Source organism: Emydura macquarii, unplaced genomic scaffold (assembly GCF_026122565.2).
Source record: "Emydura macquarii macquarii isolate MOO-44397 ecotype Brisbane River unplaced genomic scaffold, CSIRO-AGI_Emac_v2 contig_629, whole genome shotgun sequence".
Taxonomy (NCBI): Eukaryota; Metazoa; Chordata; order Testudines; family Chelidae; genus Emydura; species Emydura macquarii.
Window position 1 is genome coordinate 1,943,220 of NW_027130766.1, and position 24,385 is coordinate 1,967,604.

At 41.7% G+C, this 24,385-nt stretch overlaps 1 pseudogene; it reads right to left on the bottom strand.

The window, feature by feature from the left end:
• Positions 1-623: 623 nt before the first annotated feature.
• On the bottom strand, positions 624-23,905 carry LOC137148309 (probable E3 ubiquitin-protein ligase MARCHF10; annotated as a pseudogene).
• Positions 23,906-24,385: the final 480 nt, after the last annotated feature.

Below are 24,385 nucleotides of genomic sequence, written 5' to 3' on the forward strand. Positions count from 1 at the left end.
TAGGCAGTCCCTGTGGGGACTTCGCAAGGCCAGGCCATGCCCCGGTCGCTGGGCTTCAAGCCGTGTGCCTCCTGAGGGAAGGCCTTCCCACTCAGCAACCCCCACGACTGCTGCCTTAAGTGCCTGGGGGAAGCCCACAGAAAGGATCCAGCCTGGCCAAGACAGCACTGGTTCATCATGCTGCTGGACCTCTTGATTGCCCCGCCCCTGGAGCTCCCGAGGCGGCACGACCTTCTATCCTAGGACCATGGTTGCCTGTTGCACCCGGACTCGACTCCCTGCGCCTCACGGCCTGGAGGCTCTGTGGCTGATGGAGGGAGAGAGAGCCTGCTCGGTGCGGGTCCAACAAGTCCTGCTTGGCAACAGGAAGCCTTCTACACAGGTTGTGTATTGGGCTAAGTGGAGACAGTTTATCTGTTGGGCGGAGCCCCAGGGTATTCCGCCCAGCCTCTTGCCTATACAGGTGATCCTGGAGTACCTGCTCCAGCTAAAGCTCCAGGGTCTGGCGCTGGCCTCATGAAGGTTCACCTGGCGGGCATTTCGGCCTTCCATCAGCCGCTAGAGGGGAGATCGCTGTTCTCCCATCCCATGTTGGTCAGGTTCCTCAAGGGGGTGGAGAGGCTTTATGCGCAGGTCCGCTCATTTGAGACAAAGAAACGATTAGCTCCCTGCGAGGTAGATGCAGATGATAGAGTTGGAGAGTGCTGAGCTTGTGTAAGCACACTTCCTATTTTGTTGTCTCTGTTCAGATCTTTATGATCTAGATTTAGCTTAGAGGACTGCATTAAATTCCTTCTCTTTTGAGGTCTCTTCCTGTTCTTGGGAGCCGTTGCATTTGTCTGTCCTGTGCCATTTTGTAGGATTCCAAGATATGCAGTGAAAACAAAATCAACTTTCAGTATTTGAACCTTTTTGTTTCTAATGTCTAACACATGCTCTAAGTGGCTATTTCTTACCACTGCTGTTTGGGTATTGACGTTATGACACATTCAGTTATAGGTAACTGCAGTTCTAGTGCACTTTAACACAATTAGTAGACTTTACTCATAAACTCTTCTAGGGTTCAGACAAGAAATCAATATTACTTTTCTATCTGGACACCTGTAAGACCACATAAAGGAAATTCATAAATCATACTAAATGGTGCACTGGCACTTCTAGAGATCCAATTAACTCTCATGTCTTTCCCAGCATAAGTACTGTCCCACCTATTACTTGCATTCAATGTGTAGTTCCAGAAGGAACTGCCCTTGTGTGACAAACAGAAATTGTAACATAATGTTTTAGGGGGTTTTTTTTGGTGTTTAAACTTTGTAGTAATAATTCTAATTTGCAAATAGCACCTCTGGCTAAGGCTTTCAAAGCTCTTCACAAATTGGTATTATCCATGTTTTACAAATGGAAAAAGTGATACACAAAGGTGAAGTGACATGCCCAAAGTCACACAACTTGTCAGCAGTAAGAATGTAAACAGAATCTTGATTTCCTGACTCTCAGTCCCCCATTCTAACTAGCAAATAATGCTTCTTCCCACGTGATTCATACTCTAGGTGAAAGGGGTCAGAACAAAATCCTCTGTCCTCTGTGCCCATTAGTAAATGTACCACAGAGAGTCACCCACCTGTAGGGACCGAAGAATAGTTCATTCTCCAAGGCCATCTAATTCTTGGTCTCTAAGTGCAACATAAAAAGCCAGTTGTGGTCATAGCAATTGTTTCTAACATGGATGCTTAGAAACAGGACTGAGACACATTGATTTCACAAAGACCACTAAGCAGCAATCAGACAATCACTTTGCATCACCATTAACTTAGCTTGAATGAGAATCAAAGACCAAGACCTGAAAAAGATTTGATATAGCCTGTACTCCATTGCAGTACTCCATTGCAGTATCCAAAAGAGCCAATTTAGTTTGGCTAGAAGAGGGCATTCATTCATAATGGGAAGGCAACCTTGTCAAAACTTTCCCAAGTGTGAATCAAAAATGAGTAAGAAAATGGAACTAAGTCCTGTGTCTAATGTTAACAAGATGTTACGAGAGTGTGTTAGAGAATGAGTGAAGAACAGCTATTAAAGGCACTGTCTAATAAAAATGCATCGGTTTACCACTGACTGTTTCCCTTCTCTAAATTACAAACAACTTCTTCCTGGGATATGCTCCTATAATTCCCATTGACTTCAATGGGAGAACACAGATGCATCCAAGGCAGACTTTAGTCCTATATTTCTTGGTTTTGGAAATGATTTTTCCATTTTACCTATGACCATATGACCATTTTTATTTCTTTTATCACAGCACACAGTATGGACTCAGGGGGAGTAATTGCTTTTAAGGAAAAGGAAAAATAGATTGTTATAAAAGATTGAAAAATAAAATGCAATAATATGTTATGCTTATTTTATTCAGTATATTATCTAATTTAAGTATTTTAATGGCTTCTTCATTTAATTGGAGCAGCCGTTTAATTTAGATGGTCTGAATTAGAAAAATGTATCCATTCTCTAAAAGCTGTACATTTGTTAAGACTACTCCTTTATTTAGTGAATTGCTTTTATGTCTCCTCCAAAGCAAGATGCATCTCAAATGACAATATGAGAATATCAATTCATTAGGGCTTGGTTCCCATTTATAGTAAGGACCCTTTTGTGTTGGAAGTGTAAATGGATTAAAGTGGATGTAATGCCAGTTTAAAGTCCCTCTATGCTACGGGAGTGGAGACGTCTTGGTGAAAATGAGAAATGGATCTATGAAAGTTCAGCAGCCCAGAAATAGTCAGTTCTTCATCTCTATAAACCAAAAGAGTTTTAAAGGAGATTTTCTCACCAGACCCACTGGTAATTTGTGCCTGTGCCTGCAGCAGCAAAGACTGTCTGTCTTTTGTCTTCCAATTTTCTTATATTCTATGTGTCTGTGCTTCCCAACAATCCTCCCTAGTTCATTCTCTTCCTCCTTATAATAACTGCTTCTGGGCAGCTAAGTGAAAATCCTTTTCAGAAATTGCATTATATTTTCAGAGAAAGAGCTTCCATTAAAATATTTGTTCTTAAAGACCCAGAAGACAAGTCCCTTCAAGGTTTGCCTCTGTAGAGCAAGAGACTACATCAAAACTGATTTCTCTTTTGGCAAATCTTTGTCATTTGTACTCAATTGAAAATAGGAAGAAAAATTTGTATTTCAAAGAAAAATTGCCAGACAATTTATTCCTGCAAAATATGAATAACATTAGCATATTATTTAGATGTACAGAATCATATTCAGTGAATAGAGATTTTGGGGGTTATCCAAATACACATTTAGCATTGCAATATAGAAATACCAATCTCTTTCTTTTTATTAAGAAAGCCATAAAGAAACATTTGCATTTTTTCAAACAACTCTATTTTTAAATTTCAAACTTTTTTCAAGGAAAAAACCGTTTCTGAAGAGCTCTAATTCAATGAATATATTCAAGGCAGTAGGAATTTCCATAAATCTCTGAAAGCTGAAGCAAAGACATGGCCTCTCCAGGACTGAGTCACAGCTGAAGTTCAATTAGAAGATGTGGTGGCTGGTCTCACTTCATGACCAACTGTCCAGTTTGGTGGTCAATCTCCATATCCATAGGGTAACTGTTTGTTTGTTTCCAAAGACTGACTAAGGATTCATTTAGAATAGAAATTAGGGTCCAGATTTTCAAGATCTCAGGGTCAGTTCTTCAGCTGATCAACATGCACACAAGGAGGTCCAGGTTGTCAAAAAGGCTCAGCTGCTATTTATGCACTTAAACAAGGACCAGATTCTCAAAGAGCTTATTGCCCAATGCGCCCCTAATGTGCTGAGCTCTTTTGAAAATCTACCCACTTACAGTTGGAAAAATGAGCTCAACTCTTCTGAAAATCCAGTTGATTGTGGGTACTGACCTCTGAAAATCTGGCCCTACATGACCTCTTTATCTCTGATAGAGGCCTCCAGCTTAAAATGTCTCTAGATCGTAAGCAGATTGACAGTCACTATTTTTAATTTTTCAATACATTTCTTAAAATTGGATTTACCCTCATCTGAAAGATAAGGCCAAAGATAAGCATCTCTGGTCTGAAAGTGTCATATGCAGAGATGGACTTGAACCACAAAAATCTTTATTTGAACACCTCCATACCTGAGCATTCATAATCCTGACTCAGGTAAAGATAATGTCTTTCACACTGTGCCAAAAAGGTAGCGTGGGCAGGCAGAAGAGGGGAGAAGGGAAAAGCTGTTCAATACAGCATTTTCCCCATATAAACCAGTACATGTGGACAATATATTATTTATTGCCAAGACTAACATTACCTCCTCCTATATGCTGTGTGAACCCTTTGAGGGAGTCAAAAGTGCAGCTGCCAGAGGAGCTAGGCTGCTACTTATCAGGAGATGGGGAGCAGGATCCACACCCAGCATCTGAAGGGTCAGGCTCTATCCTATGGATCTTTGGTCTCTAAGCATTTGGCAGCCTGTATTCCTGCTCCTTGTACAGATCATATTAGTACGGGGATGGCAGGTTGCTCTCTTCATGCAAGTGCTCCCCTTCGGTGTGTTTCTGTGCAGGCAGGGAGGCGGTGTCTGGAAAGTAAACAAAACAAAACAATCTGTATTTTCAAATCATAAAGCACTCCTAGGAGTCCTGGCACTGGCAGTTCACTAACCAACTTGTTTCCAGCTGTGAGTAGGATATGACTGTGCTTTCACTGGGCCTTGGAAAGAAAAGGAATTAAATGCTCAAATTTTCAGTAAGCATCAAGGGGCTTGTTGGCTGAGACAGGCAAAAAGAAAGGAGAGCTGATTTACTTTGGGCTGTGATCAAGAGGTGACATTTGAGCCACTGATATAAAAGGACAATTCTAGGGGCAGGAGGATTTTTTGTTCAGACAATAAACAAAAATATATTAATTAAAAATAGATATATGAACCCTTTGCCTCTCTTACTGAATTCTACTTTCCCAAATAGCTGCAGTATCAGAACGTGCAAAGGTTAGGTTCAAAAGACAATTAACAAACAGCATCTGCTATTTCTTTTTAAGTCGGAAAAACAGATTGGCAGCGTAATAGTAATGACTGATACTGCCTCAGTGTACAGCTCTTGCTGTACAACTAAAATTAAGGTCTCAGACTGTTCACCTTGCTAAGTATGCTGGAGATGTTTATGGTTTCATATATGCAGAAGAGCTCTTAATTAAGGCTTAATTATGTACCACAAATATCTTTTTATTTTGGAACACAAGAGGTGGGATTCTCAGTGTTAGGAATTTTAATGTCTAATAAGTAAGCGAGAGAGCAATGTAAACATTTACTGAGCTTTTTAATTTGCCCCAGTTCTAATGTGACTCTGAACTGATTTTCAGCATGTACTTTGGGAAAGGCCTGCTGCTTGTGACAACCCTCTGGAGCAACCATAAAATTCTCTGCATGTTCACATTCGTACACAGAAGTGTATGTTAAACTACTACTGAAAGAGCCTACTACGCAGGCCACACAGTAAAATGCAAACATATTGTGCACGGCTTGTACCAATAGACAAAAGAGTAGTCAGGAACCTGCTTAGCTAGCCATCTCCTAGAATCCTCTCATCATACACCATCTTCAAACTATGGCAAGGAAAAAAAGCAGCACAGAGTGGAAGACACAGAGCGCATGCTCCTCTGGCAGTTCATCTGATATCACTGTATGTCTGATCACTCAAGTGTACTCCTGTGGACTGTACGATGGTACTGTTGGTGCAGCAGAACTTGAAGGTATATCCCATAAGACTCTTAGGAGATGAAGCACAATCCCATATCTGTGTTTGGGTTCATGTTCCTCCTGAGGACGTATTTGGCCTTATTGTTCTGGTTGTCCTTCTCAGTCATTCATGCAGCGTATCTTAAAGTTGCCTGGGGCTGCCTGAATACAACATGCTGCTCTTTCATTCTTGCTACGTGAGGGCACTGGAGGGGGGCCATATTTATTTCTGTGTACAAAATGCATATGTGCAATACAATTTAAAATACATATGCACTCAGTCAGCTGTTGCCATTCCACATTTTATTATGGCCACATCTCTTCCTGTGGCATGCACAACCAGAGCACTGCTACCATGCAAAACTAAGTAAGTATCTCTGCATTCACAGCCAGCATACAAATGCTATGGATTTGGTGCAGCTTGCATCACTTTCCCAGGTACTTAGTTTTTCTTACACCTTTTTGGTCTGATATATGTATTAGATTAAGGCCCTGATATAAATGAGTATCTATCTCACTTTTAACCCCAATGAACCATCTCAAGAAAGCATCCAAATCTACACACAGGTCTGGATTCTCATATACACTAAGGTTCCTTTATGCCACTTGGTAAGTGTAAATGGGCCTTAAAGTAAAGTACTGATCTGTCTATTTCAATGTCCCTTTACCTTGCCAAATGTAGCAATGAGACATCAGTAAGACCTCTTTGAGTCTGAGGAGTCTGAATATTTCTGACTGAGAACATAGGATGTTCATCAAGAGTATCTGACTCTTCATCGGTTCTCCACTTCAAACCAAAGCATTTACTATGTCACAGAAAATTGCTAGCTCCTGGAGTTAGTGAAAGTGCTATTTCCGAAGTGGTATTCACAGCATCAAAGAAGATAAAGAGCTGGTGCTTTATAATTGCTCCCAGACACACCATGTTGCCCATGTTCACAAAGGAAATGGAACTCTACCAGTTACAAGTTTTTTTGGGAGAGGAAGAATAGTCCAGTGGTTAGAACACTAGTCTGAGACTCAGGAGAGCTGGGTTCAATTATCTGCTCTACGACAGACTTCTTGTGTTACTACAGGAAAACCATTCCCTATGCCTTAGTCTCACATCAGTAACGGAATAATTCATACCCCACAGGAGTGTTGTGAGGATAAATCAATTTTAAAAGATTTGGGAGAGGGGTACTCATATAATATGGTAAAGATTCAATTTTCCCTCTTTACATGCCCAAGAATCCACATTTGAAATGAAAGGATATGTCTAATCCTGCCATTGATTCGGCATGGCAGAATCCTGCACCACCCTGTTGCTTTCAGTGATGCTCAGCATGGACATAGGTTTCCACCCATGCAGAGCCAGTTGCAAGATCAGGGCCTTCATTTGTTATGATTACACTTTTCCTCCAAAATACCCAAGGCCCAAATTCTGCTCTAAATTCCACTATAAATTTGAAATTACTTTGATGGCAGCAGAATTAATACAGATTCACACCAGCGCAAATGAGAGCAGATCTGGGCCCTAATTACCTGCAAAAAATTTCATTTTGATAAATGAAATTATTTTTAATTAATGGGATGCCAAAATGCAATAAGAATTTAATTTTAATTTTAAACGGTTTAAAATAATCAACTTGATTCTTCCCTCCCCCATCCCAAATTTAGTAAAAACTAATTTATGTAACGTTTCAGTCCAGAGCATCTGAAATATTTATCTCAAATATTTGGTAATGATTTATAATGTAAACACTGAGAGATCTTTAACTTTGGCAGCATGGATAGCCCTGATGTAATTAACTCTTTCATGAACAGACTGAAATAGCCTTCTGTCTTTTCGGACTCTTTGTATAATTGCATGGACAGTAAGAAATCATGCCCACACAACTGTTGTCTCTGAGTGGGTCTTTGTGGGGCCTGATGTTTTGTTTTTTACTCTGAAGATGTAGCCATCTTCCTACAATCTCCCTGTAGCAAAGGAAAGGTATCTTCTATCTATTATATTTAGTGGATAACATTTACAGCATAAAAATATTAAGCATTTTACACAAATGGAATACTATTATAAAAGGTAATTGGATGGCATGCATACTAACTTCTTTAAACCAACTGACTGATTTAATCCTGATTAGCTAATCTATACTACTTTTCTGAGAATTTACTTATACACTTTTTGGGATTAATAGCAGCTAGTTAGAATTATGAAGCCTTTATTTGTTGTTTTGACTTTAAATTAACTTTATTTATGATAGGAAAGCTGCCTTTAATTCTGATCATGTGTTTGTTTTAAACACATCACATATTTTTAGCTGCTATTTTACCCCCACCCATGGGTTCCAGGTACTAGCTTGCTTCTGCTCCCACTGCAGTCCTATTAAAGTGAATCGCAAAACTCTCCCAGGGCCTGAAGAAGTAAGGTGATTATAAGACTTGTGCAGTGTGAACATGAGATCACAGGCCAAATAAGTGAGACTGCAGAATATACAGACATGCCCTGCAGTGCTTTTTATAGCTATTCCAAAACGAATCTGTTGGTTCTAAAGGGGAACTAAACCACAAAACCATTTTAAAATCATTTCAGTTAATTCAGTGAGATTATTTATTGTCATATGGGCTTGATTCTCATTTACACTTAAGCCAGTTTACGCTACTATGTGGAAAGGTGGCCTTAAAGCAGGTGTAAATTTCATTTGTACTCACTTTAAAGTCACTGTATTCTGTCAGAGTGGTGTAAAGTGTCTTAAGTGTAAATGAGAATCAGGCCCACAGGTGTGCATGGCAGTACCATAATGATTCAGAGGCCACAAGGCATTCTCTACGTACTTGTTAATTCCTAATACTATGGTAACTGGTTTAATTTTATGCACCCTCTAGCACCCCTGGAGCTATTTTGTTGGAGCAGAGTGCACTTTTCTTTTCTTTTTAGCTGATGGGAGCTTTTTGCTTCTGCTTGACTGATCTTTTGTCTATAGCAGGAAATTTAGATTCAGGTTTGTTTGCAGGATTCTTAATGACAGATTTCTGTTCGCCTCATCTGCAGAGGTCAGGAAGGGTAAAAAGAAAAATACAGGTGCTTGAATAACTGACCTGCTCTCTGCGTGAAAAAAGGTGAGAAAAGTTTTGCAATCAAAGGTAAGCAATAAAAAAAAGGAATGCACCATGCATAGTAAGATTCTTCATTTCTACAACCCTTTATATTCACAAACCTACAAGGTTTCTAAGATCTGTACAAAGTATATACCAAAATAGATATTTCCAGAGAAGTCAATAGCTATGCTTGGATTAAAATGAAACCTCTCTCAAATGGGCAGGAACCTTCACTATGCAAATCAACGCCTTCAGACATTAAAAACCAAATTCTGCTCTTGCTTACACTGATATAATTCTGCAGTAACTTCACTGAAGTCAAGGAAGTTAGAGCAATAGAACTGAGAGCAGAATTTGACCCTAAATTTGTAATCAGAAAAGCAAAACAATGATCCTAACAGATGTGTGAGTGAATGTCTCCCATTGATTTTACTAGAACTGTTAACTCTCAGGTCTAGTTTAAACCTAGTTTAACATTTTGCATGTTAACACCAGAAGGGAGGTGACAATGCAACCACCCAAGCTAAATTGTGGCTATTCCATCGCAAAACACTTTGTATGTTCCTACTCTACAAGACAGATACGCTTCCTGTACTCCACAGGAGAGGCATGACTTTGTGGCTATGGCATCGGAATTTTCCAGTGCTACACACATCCATTTACTATTAACACTAGGTAAAGTGTAGATCATCTAGATTTCTATGTAATTTGGTGTTTGGTGCTCCTAAATTCTTATTTGAGTACCCAGATATTAAGTGCCCAAACTGGAAAAATGGGATCCGCTGAAGGGAAAACTTACTCAGACTTTTTTAAAAATATGCTCTGCGGGTTTCTATTAGTCCTATTCATAGCTCTTGCTGATGGCAGTGTCTAATTTAATTTAATTTAATCTGTTTAATGTCTTTAATAAATAAAATTTAATTTTCACTTGCTCTGGTGTCAAGTAAAGATTTTAGGTAGCTTTGAATAACTGGTTACAACATTATAGCAATGGAACCAAACAAGGGTTGTTTTTTTTTTTTTTGTGATTGGTGGTGTTTAAATATAGTATTCTTGAAGTGTATCGTTTGAGCTAATGCTGATCCAGTTGACCCCTATGGCAAAACTAACATTGACTACAATCGGAACTAGATTTGAACTCTTAATCTGTGGATGGTCTATAATCTTGATTTATAATTGTTGTTTTGAGTATGAATTTCACAAACCCTCAAATGTAAGAGAATTTCACTCTTAAAGTAGATTAAATCTGAAACTATCAATGGCTAATGTACGAGTCTTTCAACTTTTGGAGACTGGGATTTAAAATTTGTGTTTACATCACAAATAAGATATGTTTGAGTTAGGGTGACCAGATGTCCCGATTTTATAGGGACAGTCCTGATATTCACTGCGTTTTCTTACATAGGTGCCTATTACTCCCCATTCTCTGTCCTGATTTTTCACACTCGCTGTCTGATCATACTATTACAAATATCATAGAATATTAGGGTTGGAAAGGACTTCAGGAAGTCATCTAGTCAAACCCCCTGCTCAAAGCAGGACCAACCCCAACTAAATCATCCCAGCCAGGGCTTTGTTAAGACAGGCCTTAAAAACCTCTAAGGGCGGAGATTCCACCATCTCCCTAGATAACCCATTCCAGTGCTTCACCATCCTCCAAGGAAAAAGCTTTTCCTAATATCCAACCTAGACCTCCCCCACTGCAACTTGAGACCATTGTTCCTTGTTCTGTCATCTGCCACCACTGAGAACAGCCTAGCTCCATCCTCCCTGGAACCCCCTTCAGGTAGCTGAAGGCCTCTATCAAATCTCTCCTCACTCTTCTCTTCTGCAGACTAAACAAACCTAGTTCCTTGAGCCTCTCCTTATAAGTCATGTGCTCCCACCCCCTAATCATTTTTGTTGCCCTCTGCTGGACTCTCCAGTTTGTCCATATCCTTTCTGTATGGGGGGCCCAAAACTGGATACAATACTCGAAATGTGGAGTAGCAAATGTTCATACATATCCTATCCCTTACCCCAACCATGCATGAATAATTCAACACAAACTGATCCCATGAAAAAAACTGTAATAAGAGGTATGTTGGAAAATGAGACAAGGGTTTGTTGGCAGATCGGTGTAAATATCCACCTGTGGTTATGCCTGGCTCTGATATTACCAGCTTCTCACCTTCATGAGCACTGATATTTATTTGACTTGTAATGAAGGGTAATAATTTTAAAACAATCCTTGTCAAAAAATTGGCGGAGGGGGTCTAAACCTGTACATCCCCAATCTAACTATAATGATCTTATCCATGTTAATCATTTGCTTAGAGGTACCCTTAACCCTCCTTTGCTGCTGAAGGTGCAGAAGGCCTGATTACAGTGAAACTGGTGCAAGTGGGGACTGCTCCAGTGGTGGGTGCTGTGCAGAGGGTGCATGGCCCCCCATGCAAGATCTGCAAGGACTCCTTAAGTGGTCTTGAGTGAGGAGGAAAAATGAAGGAAGCTCTGTTACTACATCAGTACTTTGGTCCTTTCCCTCTTAGAGTGTAGGGACCATGTGAGTGCAGCAACTGCATTGCCACTCCATACCCTGAATGGGTGGATTGCATACATGTACCAACATATATATTATGCAGAAACCAGAAAATTATGCATTTACATAATCTCTCTATTATATGATGGTACAGAAAGGGTCATTACAGAAATCTATTTCCCTCCTAAATAAATGCTCATGTATGTCCCTTTTGATGTAAAAGAAAGACTCCCCTTTTCCATGCAGGGGCATAAACACTACTTTTCTTAATAAAAGAGCAGAGTATTAGAAGAGATTCTTGTTAGTAATTACAGAGAAACAGCTCAAGAAGTAATGTGGTAGATTCAAGAGTGATAAATATTAGACATTCACAGACCACTAGATATTCATCAGTTTTATTGTTAATTCTTCCTGAAGTACATTTTCTTCTAAGATGTCTCTCCCTATTGCGTCTGCCAAGCACACTCCACCCTGATTATAATTCTTCCCATTTTCTGTGGTAAGATGTACTTTTCAATGAAGATTACTTCATTAAATTGTATCACAGCTACACATTCCAGATGCTGCAATGTTTGTTAGTGCTACAGAAATAAGTCAGTAGGAAGTAGAATATATTTGGTCATCTAAATCTGTGAACAGTTTTTGGTATATAGATAATTTCTGAAAGGACATCTTGAAAACTTCACTTTATTAAGATAGTCCTTCAATAAAAAAGAGATTAGTAAAATAATTTTATTTTGAAATTAGGGTCCAAAGATTTGGGATTCTTGGAGAAACTACTACATGTTTTCTGATTCCATGAAACTTCCATCCTGGTATCTCTCTCAGGCCAGTTTTATTAATAAAGATTCTTCTTCAAGTGCTTGCTCATGTCCATTCCACTATAGGTGTGTGCATGCTTCTGTGCACGGATACCAGAACTTTTTTTCCCTTAGTAGATCCCGTACGGCCGGCTATGGAGCCCCCTGGAGACCCACGCACATGCCGAGGTATATGAGGCACTGCCAGCCCTACGCTTCCACAGTTCCTTCTTTCCGCCTTTGGCGGTTACTGGAACTGCCTGTGCTTCCATTGCAAGCACTTTATTCCCCGTGTTTAAACCTTAAAACTAGGATTTTTTGTGTTAATTAGTTAGTTAGATTAGTAACTGCTGTAGTGGTAGTTAGACACTTGAAGATAGTCTAGCTTAGTTTCTTACCGGGAGCAGGTATGCTCCGGTGTCATGGCTTCAAGCCATGCGTTCCGGCGGGAAGGCTTTCCCACTAACTGACCCCCACTGCCTAAAGCAGAAGCTCTTCGTAAGTAAGAGAATGGATCATAAGGCCCTCCGGAAAATCTCTTGCGATTGGTGGGTCCTGCTGGTAAATGCACAAAGCCCACGTTAACTCAGTGCAGCCTATGGAAGGCATCAGCGTGACCGGTTGCTTCCCGGACCAGACCTTCTTGCCCAACCCGGCTGTGGGACAGACTTACTCAGGATGGGCCACATGCACAAACACCCCAAGACAACAGCCAAAGGTTGCTGACCACGGATAGGGCACAAGGTGGCCTGCACCTATGGGGTGAGGTGGCTAGCCTGATGCTTAGGCCGCTTCAGTCACGACCCTGGGATACAGTCCGAGCAGGCAGCTCATACACCGAGGGGCTGTGATCCCCTCTCCCCTCCCCCCCAAAAATAATAATAATAACCCGACAGCAGCAAGCCCGAGCCTCCCGAGTCTGGTGCCCGACTCCTCGGGATGGGTGAAGGGGCATTCCGTTCAAGGAACAGGCTCCTTCAGTTACCCTGATAGCGGACACCTCGAGCAGAGGGTAATGGGCTGTATCAGCACTCACCTCGGCTTGCAAGGCGTCTGCCAAGGAAGGACAGGCACCGGCACACCAATGAGAAGACGCGCGAAATGCTCGCAGGGCTTGCAGAAGGTCCCCCTGCTTTATTGAAAGCAGGGAGGTACAGGCGCTGTCAGTCAGTGCAACGACCACGTACTACACCGACAGGCAATGGGACCCCATTCATCAGCCTTATGAAGGGAACCTATCGGTCCTTACGACCTGGCGGGGATCACCTCCCAGGGGCGAGGAACGGCCAGGCGGACCGCGTCAAAGCGTCGCTCTTCCTCACCACGAGGGGTCGCTGCGCCTGCTAAGGGCGTCTATGACTGTCTGGAGGGGGGTTTCCCCAAAGGAAATCAGTCTGTATCGGTCTGCAGCACAAGGTGTCCATGGTGCTGCTCCCTCCATGGTCAAAGGGCAGGGACGCTCACCAACGTCATTCGTCCATAGCGATCAGAGACCTTTATATTTGCTTTCCCGCCCTCCCCTCCTGCATACAACTAGAGGGGGCTAACCAGATGCCATCCCGATTGTTCCGGCTGGCCACGCCAGCACAGGTTCAGCATGCTGCTGGATTTCTCGATCGCCCGCCTCGGGAGCCTCCGAGCCAGCGTGACTCCAGCTACCAGGATCACGGTCACCTGTGGTGCCCAGACCTAAATCCCCGACATCTCGGGGAGTGATAGATTGGTGGCCGACAGGCGATGAGCGAGCCGCTCAGAACAGGCCCAGTGTGTACCGATGGGTAGCAGGAAACCCTCCACACAGGCCGTGTACTGGGTTAAGTGGAAGTGCCTGTTGCCTGCCGGGAGCAGTCCCAAGATACTGCCTGGAATCAGAGGGGCGGAGCCAAGGCAGGAAAGGGAACTATAAAAGACAGGCCTAGCAGCTCAGTAAGGAGGAAGCTGCTGTTGAAGGCAGATGCGTCTTCCCAGGGGCTGCACCCTGACCCACCGACTAGAGCTTCCAAAGCCTGTCCGGATTACTGAGCCCTAGTGACTGGAGAAGGCCACCGAGCCCTAGTAGCTGGGACGAGCCACCCAAGACTACAGGGTGGGAAGTAACCCCTGAGGCCGGCCCTGACCTGGAGGAGCTGCCTGATGTTGGAGACCCCCTGGAGCTGACTGAACCCGGTAGACCAGAGGAACCCCTGGGACCTGGAGGAGCTGCCCTCTGCTGACGACCCTGAGGAGTTTCCAGACCTGTCACCGGTCCATGGGGAGGGACTTGCAGGATGCCTGCTCGCCGACTGCCCCAGAGACGCAGAGGGAGACAAGTGGAGACAGGTACCCAGGGGTTGGGTGGGAGGAAGTAGCCCAGGGACAGCTGACTAGAGAGTGGCTGAGTCAGGGGCAACCCGTCAGCGTGTTACGGCTGGATCCCCGCTGACTCAGTGGCATAACGCTTTGCTACTGAGGGCCCTGGGATGGGATGCAGTGGAGCTGGGTGGGCCTGCGTCCCCCTCCCCTAACCACCCCAGGAGTGCCTGACATCCTCTGAGCTTGCGTTACGGAGGAAATAGAGCGCTGCTAGCCCCACCTACCTGCGAGGCCAGTGGCTCTGACTATTTTGCTAGCCCCACCTGTGGGAAGGCTGGGGGCTAGTGACTGCCCCATCAGCCCTGCCCGGCTTGCGGGCCAGGGACTGTAAACTGCTTTGCCTGCCCCGCCCTGCCTGAGGGCCGGGGGCACCAGACTGCTTTACTAGTCCCACCTGTGGGAAAGTCGGGGGCAGTAGACTGCTTGCCCGCCCCGCCTGTTGGAAGGTCAGGGCTACAGACCCTGTATCAGCCCTGTCCTACAGGAGGGAAGGAAGCCCGCCCCGCTGGGGACCGGGGCTAAAGACTTGTAACCGGCACCATTTATTTCCCTAGAGGAAGGCGCTGTGGCCTTCCTCGGAGCCTGGGCCCAAGGAAGGGTCGCGATGCCCCACCCAGACCATGCCACTGGCTTACACCTTGCCATTAACATTCGCACTTTTATTTCAAATTTGAATTTTTTTTTAGTGTCCATTTCCTGCCATTGGATATTTTTGGGCCTTTATCTTCTGTGTTAAAGAGCTCTCTAGTAACAGATATCTCCTACTTGTGTGGGTAATTACAGGCTGCACTGCTGAATCACGGTGTTGAAATGTGGATTTAGATGATTCAGTGCTAGACTAAGTTCTCAGTTTATCCCATAACTTTTGGATTTGGGCATTCTTAGGAAAAATCTCACGGTTAAGTACTGCCTACAGATAAATATGTTTATGTGGGAGGCCACATATGTGTTTGGGGAGGCTGCTTTCAAAACATAAGTGTTGTTACAATGCAACAAGCATTACAGCTCTGTTTGAATGGTCACAGAAGTTGAGTCCAAATTATTTTAGCATAGGGTGCAAGTTTGGAACATTACAGGGAGGAAGAAGCTTAAAAAAACAACTGTTTAAAAATATACTTTATGCTCAGTTGTTAGCTCAAAATGTAAACTTCAAATAATTGTTTTGCCTGCCTAGATTACAACATTTAAAAAAGCCACATTATTCGTCTTTGAAGTGACTTAGATTATTTTTTCATAAGCATTGTAATTTCCTTTCTTTTACCCTGATGTTTTTGTATGGTTATACAAACTGAGACCATAAAGTGTGTATAATTTTCTAATCTCATTGTCTATTTTAACATACTTAGTTTCACTATTTTAACTTCACTGGGCTTTCAATCTGGGATGGAAAGCATAAACACAATTTTTCAAAAATCTAGTACTAGGACACCAAAAACAAACTGTCTCTTGAAGAGATTTAGTTTAGTTTTAGTGGTCTGTTTCGGTGACTCTTTTTTTAAACTTTCAGCAGCAAATAAAACAGAATACAAATGAAAGGAAGCTGCTTGTAAATAAAACCCTAAATCTCAGTTGATCCTTCTATTCCAATATAAATTAGTCAATTATTCTCCTGAATAGGAAAAAATCCATATATCACCTTCCCACATCATATATGTAGATTATAAAGACAGATATGAAACATATGATTTCATGGACACAAACGTTACATATGGGAGATAGAAAAGGAAGGAGGCAAACATAAGAACAAGAGAGAGCATTAACTAATGGGCCCTATGGTTCTGAAATACAAATAGTTTATCTTTGATTTAGCTGGCAGGAAATGGATATTATGTTAAAATCAATGTATAAAATAGGCTTATTTCACTTTCAAAGCAGCATAATAAATGTATTGCCAAATACTGTATGTAAGAAATTAAATAATAAAACTTCATATACTGTGGAGAAGATAAATTAGTAGAGAGCTTTGTTCATTTGCATGCTGGTGAATTAGTTCAGTGCTAGAGAAAAGCTCATTAAATACACATGAATTTTTCTCATGCAACTGTATTAACTCATGCAAGCTACTGAATAATCACCAAAACTGTTCAATGTCCCTCAAATAAAAATAAATCTGTAGTGTAAACTTTGATTTCAGATATTTACACCATGAACAGCTGCATAAATGTAATGGAAATATGCAGCAATATAATAACTGAAATCTTCACCAGCCATTCAGATTTCTTGCTGCAAAAGATTCTATGTTCAAATAAAAATACAAAAGTTTTAGGGCTTATCCAAAATGAACCTTGACATTCACTCATCACCAGTTCATAGTCTCTTAAATAGTAAATAAAAATGAATTTCAGGATCTGCTTCTAGTTTCCATTTATCCAGATCATAACACCACTTTGAAATGTGACTAGGTGGCAGTCCCTGCTCAAGAAATGGTAAGTAGTACTTGAAGTGAGCAGTGTAGGGAAGTCTGCATGGAGTTAGCCCGTATTAAGCCTGGTTCCCTCAATTTCATGATCACTAAATTCACTCTGTACAGTACAAGTCTAATGAGAAATTTGAATGTTTGTTTACAAGAAATTCAGATTTTATTTGAAAATCTATCTAAGCAAAACAAACTATTACCACAGACTCAAAATCATTCATTTTTATTAAGAATAGTACCCTTATCAGAATAATTCTCACATTTTATTTGAGGATTTTTACTTCCTTGCTTTTTTTGATTAAATATAGTGACTTGAGGCTAATTACCAGTTGTCTGTAGATTTCAGCATACAACTAGAACAGAAATCAGTTTGAATACCTTCTGTGTCTTCAGCATAGACTGAGCCATGAAAGTATTTCCATAGTCATGCTACTCCAACAGATGGTCAGTGTTCAACCAATAAAGGAAGCTTATATGTGAGGAATTATAGAACAATCCGTTAATTTTCTAAAGTTCATAAAGACACTTTTTTGCAAGTGTAATCTCAGTTTTAAATGAATAAATACCATACCCCTAGTTAGCTTCGTGCATGGGGTTTCAGTGAACCTTTTTCTGTCTACTAAACACAGACTTGTTGCCTTACTTTTTCCTTCATTTGAATATACTGTGCAAAGAACATCATCCTATCTGGGAACCATCTGAACTATCGTTAAGGCTGACCACGAGGGAGGAATTGTTCTAAGTAAATAATAGTATTGTCTCCAAAAGTCCTAATTGTAATTGATTCCCACTCTTACAGACTCTCAAATTCACGCAAAAGGTGCCAGAGGCCCACACAACAGAAAAAGCACAAAGTACAATCTTCAGCATTAACTTCAGGAAACAGATAATTTTCTCAGGGTCCTATCCAAGACTGTGGAACAAAGCAGGAACTAATGACCCACACACATCCTCAGCACCTTCCGCTCCAAGGGCAAGACATACTTCTTTGACCTTGTCTTCTACTATATAAACACATAGTAGCATGGACATTAAAATAAAAAAACTAAAATCAAAACTTTACACTGCACACACAATTCTCCTCCTGAGGAGAGGATGAGAAAAAGAATGAACCACATGTGACAAATATCAGTCGTTTTGCTCAATGCACTACTGGAAAGTGCTCATATAACAGTGATGTGAGACAGTACAACAACCTCAGTAGAATAGATCTTGGTGAGTAAGCAGTGTCCTCAGATCACACCACAAATATGTATCCTACACATATTGTCACCCTTTTATTTAAAAAAAAAAAAAAGAGGGGGGTGGGAGGTAGTCAGTCACACCCAGAAAAAACATGCCCTGACTGCAAAGTTTGAACTCTTGCTGAGTCCAAAAGTCAGAGCACTTTTCTCACAGAACAGGACAGTCTGAATGCTGCCGAACTCAGAGTAATAGTATCTGCTTATCTTGAATTTGCCAACAGCATATACATCAGAGAGTGACTGGAATGTGAATGTAATGACATGATTTGAGAATGGGATCAATCCCAGAAGAGAATATAGGATTTACTCTGTAGTCCTTACTTCTGCCTTGGCAGAATCCTTCCGTATCTGACCTCCTTCCTACAGGGCAAAATCTGTTTAGAGCATAGAAAGAAAAGTATTCTCGGTGGTTACTTCCCTTAGACGTTTCATGTCCAGCAGTCTTCATAGTTGGTTTCCCTTTCTCTTTTAGGCAATTGGAGGCAGATCAGATCGCTGATGCTGGGCTTGGGTCCCATCTTTTGGAAAGCTTATCCATAGTTTTTAGAACTAAATTTTAAGTTTGCAATAGTATTTATTCATGTAAAACTGAGATAATACTTGCAAACGTGCCTGTGATAAACTCTAGAAAATTAACTGATTGTTCTATAATTCCTCACATGTAATCTTCCCTAAATGGGTCAAACTGTGGGATTATGGGAACTAAGACAATACATTCCCAGGTAAGAATACATTTTTTCTTCTCTAGACCATGGCACGTCCAGCAATCTTTGCAAGGGATGCTCAGAGCAGTGATTGTTTAGTGGTTCAAAAGGTTATGTCTACAGTGCAGTGTAAACCCAGTGTTTGAACTCAGGGTCAAACCTAACACTCCTTCCATCTACACACAAATCACAGGGTCTGAGCCTGAGTCAAGTTAGGACCCAGGATCCAAGCCCTATTGTTTTGATGTGTAGATGCAACCCCACTAGATTCGTGCTCTGGGAGTCCACCAAAAATATCCCTCAATCCTATGGACTGACTTTTTGTCCTCTGGACCAGTAGTTCTCAACCTTTCTAGGCTACTGTACTCCTTCCAAGAGTCTGATTTGTCTTGCATACTCCAACTTTCGCCTCACTTAAAAACTACTTGCTTACAAAATCAGAAATAAAAATACAAAAGTGTCACAGCACACTATTACTGAAAAAGGGCTTACTTTCTCATTTTTACCGTATAACTATAAAGTAAATCAATTGGAATATAAATATTGTACTTATATTTCAGTGTATAGAATATAGAGCAGTATAAACAAGTCATTGTCTATATGAAATCTTAGTTTGTACTGACTTTATATAGCCCACTGCAAAGCTAGGTAAATATCTAGATAAGTTGATGTATCCCCTGGAAGACCTCTGAGTACCCCCTGGAAAAAGTGTACCCCTGATTTGAGAAACATTTGGTTTATAACACTAATATAGGATATATTTTGACCATATTTTCTATGCACTAACTTTGTTGACTTCTTCCTGGGAGATAGGTGCATTTCATTAACTTTCTTTGGGAGTATCTCAGGGAGGTCAATTCCTCCTCCTCAGGTTCCAGGCTGCTGGACATAGTATGTTGGAGTTTGGGAGGACTACTTATCCCAGCATCAGAAAAAGTCTCTGACTTGAGGCAGCACCCCTACAGGGGAGATCTGTATTTGGTTTAAGTTCAAGAACCACAGCATCATCCCAGTCAGAAGCAACTATTATCACTGTGGCTCAGGCTGCTGTGATCTTTCCATTTGTCTGCCAGGAATAAAATGGAAGGAAAGGTACTGGATCTCTCAGTTTGATGAAAAACTTTGAGTTTCTCATTGATTTACAGTCAAATAAAGCTATGTTCAGGGCTCCAAAGATCTGTGTAATGCTTTTGAAAACCTCCCTGTCCAGCTACTATTGCCCTGGTTCTGTCACCATTCTGTCATGGAGGCTGCAAAGAGAACCTTGCTGGATAATGAACAGGTTAATGGAGTCCTGGGAGTCTCTGCAGGGCCACTGCCAGTGGGAAGCAGTCAGGCAGGGTTCAAGCAGGACTTAACCTGGAGATGCCCCCCATGATCTTGCGGGGAGCCCATGATGATTGTGAGTAAAAAGGTTCTGGTGTTCCCATGACAAATTCACTTATCCCAGCTTGGAGAGTTATAGTCTAAAAGAGAACAAAGTCTGGGGAACTGTTAGCAGGGACTCTGCATCCAATAAACTTTGAAAAGGCTATGTTATGCTTTGCCAAATCCTGTATGCAGTTGTACAGTTTTTATAATGAGACCATATAGTGCAGCTGTTTTTTAATGTCACATAACAGTAAATGTTCAAATAAACCAAAACAATAATTCTGGAAGGGATGTAAATCATCATGCTTCAGAGATGGAGGAAACTTCCCTGGAGCAGGTATCCTATATTTGCCTTCTGCAGAGTTTCTTGCACCTTCCTCCAAAGCAGCTAGTACTAACCACTGTCAGAGGCAGATACTGACCTTGGGTGAGATCCAGTTTGTCGGTTTCTAAGTACCTATGTCTTTTTTTTTTTTTTAAATGTCTATTCCATGCTTTATATATTTTAAAAGGTTATAATATATATATTTAAAGTTTTTTAATCAATAATTGGCAGAGCCATACTCAATCCCTAGAAAGGCATCTATCTGCAGTTTCCTGGCCCTTCAGCAGCTCCTCTTCACCTCCCTGGGGGGTTAGGCATCCTTCAGTTTCACAGTTACCACGTGAATTTCTGAATTAACTGTAGGGGTGGACAGTGCACATTTCAGGCCCCCTTAAGGGATAAAGGCAGCTTTATATCACAGCTGCTCTCCCCAGTCGCCTGAGATTTCTGAGGTCCAATTCTAACCCCAGTTAAAAGCAGCCTCAGAGCTGCTCTAAGGGGCCACTGTGGGTGCTGGAGATATTCTGCAGTAAAGCAATACCTAGCTGGTCCATTAGCTCCTTTACACAAAGCTGCTTTATCAGGACCAAGGATTTGGCTTGCTGTTTGGAGCATGGAAAGATTCCAAAGACCTGGATCTGATGGAAGAATTTAACATTCAGTTCACTGAAAATCTCCTGAATACTGCCATTAAATTCACTATCACGTTAAAAAAAATTATGCAGTTATTCTATAATGGAACAGTGAGTAACTGCTCAACTTTACCAACATCCCTCTTAAAAAATGATTATTGAATACATCTACGTCCATAATTTGACAAAAAAATCAAGTCCCTGGAATGCAACACTCAAGGCTCAATGTAAAAGTAAATATTTTGGCTGTTCCTCACAAGTCATTTCTTATTAACTGTTTCCCCTTCTCCCTGGAATTTTATGCAGCAGCCGGAGAGCATTACCCTGTAACAATATTCCGTTCCACTTGACTTTATCTTTTAAATTACCAAGCCCTGTGTGACCCATAGTTTAAGTACCTGTCTGGTAAATGGTATGCCTGATATCCATGGTCTTTCATAACTGCATGTAGCATAGATGGAAGATAGGGTTTTCTGTCTCTGTTCTTGCCTGGCATGTTGCTCTCCTTTCCTCTCTGTCTGTTCTCTATTCTGCTTCTGTCTTCTCAGGCACGCCTAAGGAACAAACTCATTCTTTATCTGGAATAAGAGGTTTTTTTCCTTCTGAATAACTTGTTTCTTAATTCCAGTTACAGTGCACCGGGACAAGACAATCTCATCTCCAATTGTTCTGTACTCACCTGTCACAAAATACATCATCGGATGAAAGAATTAACCTATTGAACGTCTAAGCCTAACACTGATCGGAATAATTACCTGACCTGCTTCAATAATCCTGGTAAATGTAAACAAGTAATACACTGTGCAGAAGCTCATCAGACTCTGCGTGCGTGTGTGTATATGCATGCCACTCTGTCCCCTCCCCTCGCCCCATGCATCCATCTCTTTTAGGCTATTCTGTAGTGTCTATCCCCACACAATCAAAGCATTTCCCAAGTAAATTAAATTGGTACTTAATGGATTTCACAGAGATTTCTGCTCCTCTCCCCTCACTAGTTAAAGAGGCTTCTTTGGGGGAACGAAAGTTTTGGGGTTTTAAAGTCCTCCTCCTGCTAGTATTGTAGAAATGCTTTTGTCAAAGAGGAGGTTCTTGCAGTGTGTTTGCAAAGTGGTCTGTCCGATCAGTCTGATCCCACCACCAAATTTCCTGAACACTTTGCTACTTTATCCTGGTGGCTTAAAGGAATTGTTGCTCCTGCCCTCGTAGGCTTACTTGAAGTTCAACTCAGCCAGTCCTGAAGATGCAAGATGCTGAGTATTACGTGACTACCACTGACTTCTGTGGTGCTGAGCACCTTCAACCTCACTGAAGTGGTACCCAACACATCACAGAGAGAGGTTCAGATCCTCAAAGGTATTTAAGTGTCTAACTTCCATTGACATCAATGGGAGATATGCAGCTAAGTCATCTGAGGATCAGCCAAGTACTTAATCACATGCCTCACTTTAAGAATGTGGGTAGAGTAATCCCTCTGATTTCAGTTGAACTATTCAGGTGTTTAAAGTTAAGCACTGAGCCAGAAGGGGTTAAGAGGGTTCTAGGGGCTCAATCAGCTTTGCCCTGCTACACCTGTAGTATGTCTCAAGCCTGCAGGAGTGAGTAAAAATGGCTGAACCCAGCATGGGGGGACTGACTAGGAAGGAGAGCAAATATCTGGCTTTTACATAATAAAGAAACCTCCATGACTCTAGCCAGGTGAGTTAGACTGCTGGTAGACACAGCCTCCCTGAAGGAATGTAGGCAGGCCTGTAACGAAGCCCCAGGCAGTGGGGAAGGAAAGTGGGAGGAAGTACATTTGCCCAGGATTCTCTGTGCTCATAGAGGGGCTTTGAAGGAGCAGAAAGATTCCTGCTAGGTTAAGGAGTGCACTGCGATGGGAACAGAGAAAACTCTCGTGCAGGAGAACCAGCTGGGAGATAGAAAGTGCTAAGAAGCTCTGCAGTGAGCTTGTGGAAGAGGCTTAAAGGAGGAGTTAGTACACTGTCAGGCTGGGAAGAGGCTGTGGTAAAGGCACAAGACAGGGCAAGGTAGGGAATGTTCCTGGGAAGCAACAAGGAGTCTGTCTAGTCATGCCTTGCCTGCTTATTAAATGGTCCTTGGACAGGAACGCAGTGGACAGGGAGGGCTTGTGTTTCCTTACAGGCTACCTGAGGAAAGTGAAGTGGGAACCCCCGATACATGGGGTAAGGACTAGTGAGTCTGGACTCCGTGTAGAGGCCCAATGTGAAGTCAACTGACTAGTATTTGTTGTACAGTACTATGGGTTTATCCTGGAAGAGGTTAGATTCTATGTGACCTGGGCGACTGAGTTGCAAGAAGTAGGGCACTGCAGGACCAGATGATTGTCAACAGAGGGTGCTGCAGGAGGAGTATGAGGTGAGGCCCATGTTTGTGGAGTAGGTGCACTGCATAAGGAAACTTAATTTGAATGCCTGAAAACATTGATTGATGAAATCTTACTGCATGTCTTTTCTATTGATATTAGAACATAAGGTAACAAAATGCAAGTTTCCTAATTAGAAATATATATATTAGAACAATTGCATTCAGATGATTAATCACCAGTTAATGTTCTACCACAGTGAAGGTAACTTTCAACAAATAAAAATGAAACTACTGACCAAATTCTATTGCTTTCAGGACGTACCTGATACTCTGAATCCCTCTTGTGTTGCATTTCCCTCACATACTGAGCATCCCTGATGAGCTTCTTTCATTTGTCATACATTACAGGAGTTAACCAGATCCTGCACATAAAACCAAATGTCTTCTTAAAGATTATTTTTTATCTCACTACTTCAGTTTTTCTCTGCTCTAATTGCCTTTTCACTACATGTTAATTACTAATGGTTAGTGAGAAGAGATGTTCCTGTCTAAAGGAAGCCCTGCCATGTTAGAGCTGGCGTTTTTACAGTCTTGCCTTACTAATTACAGAGTTACCTACCACCTTAAATGAGCTTGTTCTGGTCATTAGTTGCTGCACTGTGATCTGGTACAGCACAGCAGTAGTTTTATAGATCGCATCAAGGTAAATTATTCATTAGTGTAAAGTATTGTAGAAATCCAAAACATATTAAGGACAGAAATCTTAAATTAGTTGTCTTCTCTGTACAATTACTAGAGGCTAATGATTATTTCTCAACTCTGTACTGAACTGTAATACGGGAGTCTGATTCTGCAATGTGCGGCTACCACTGTGCTCAATACC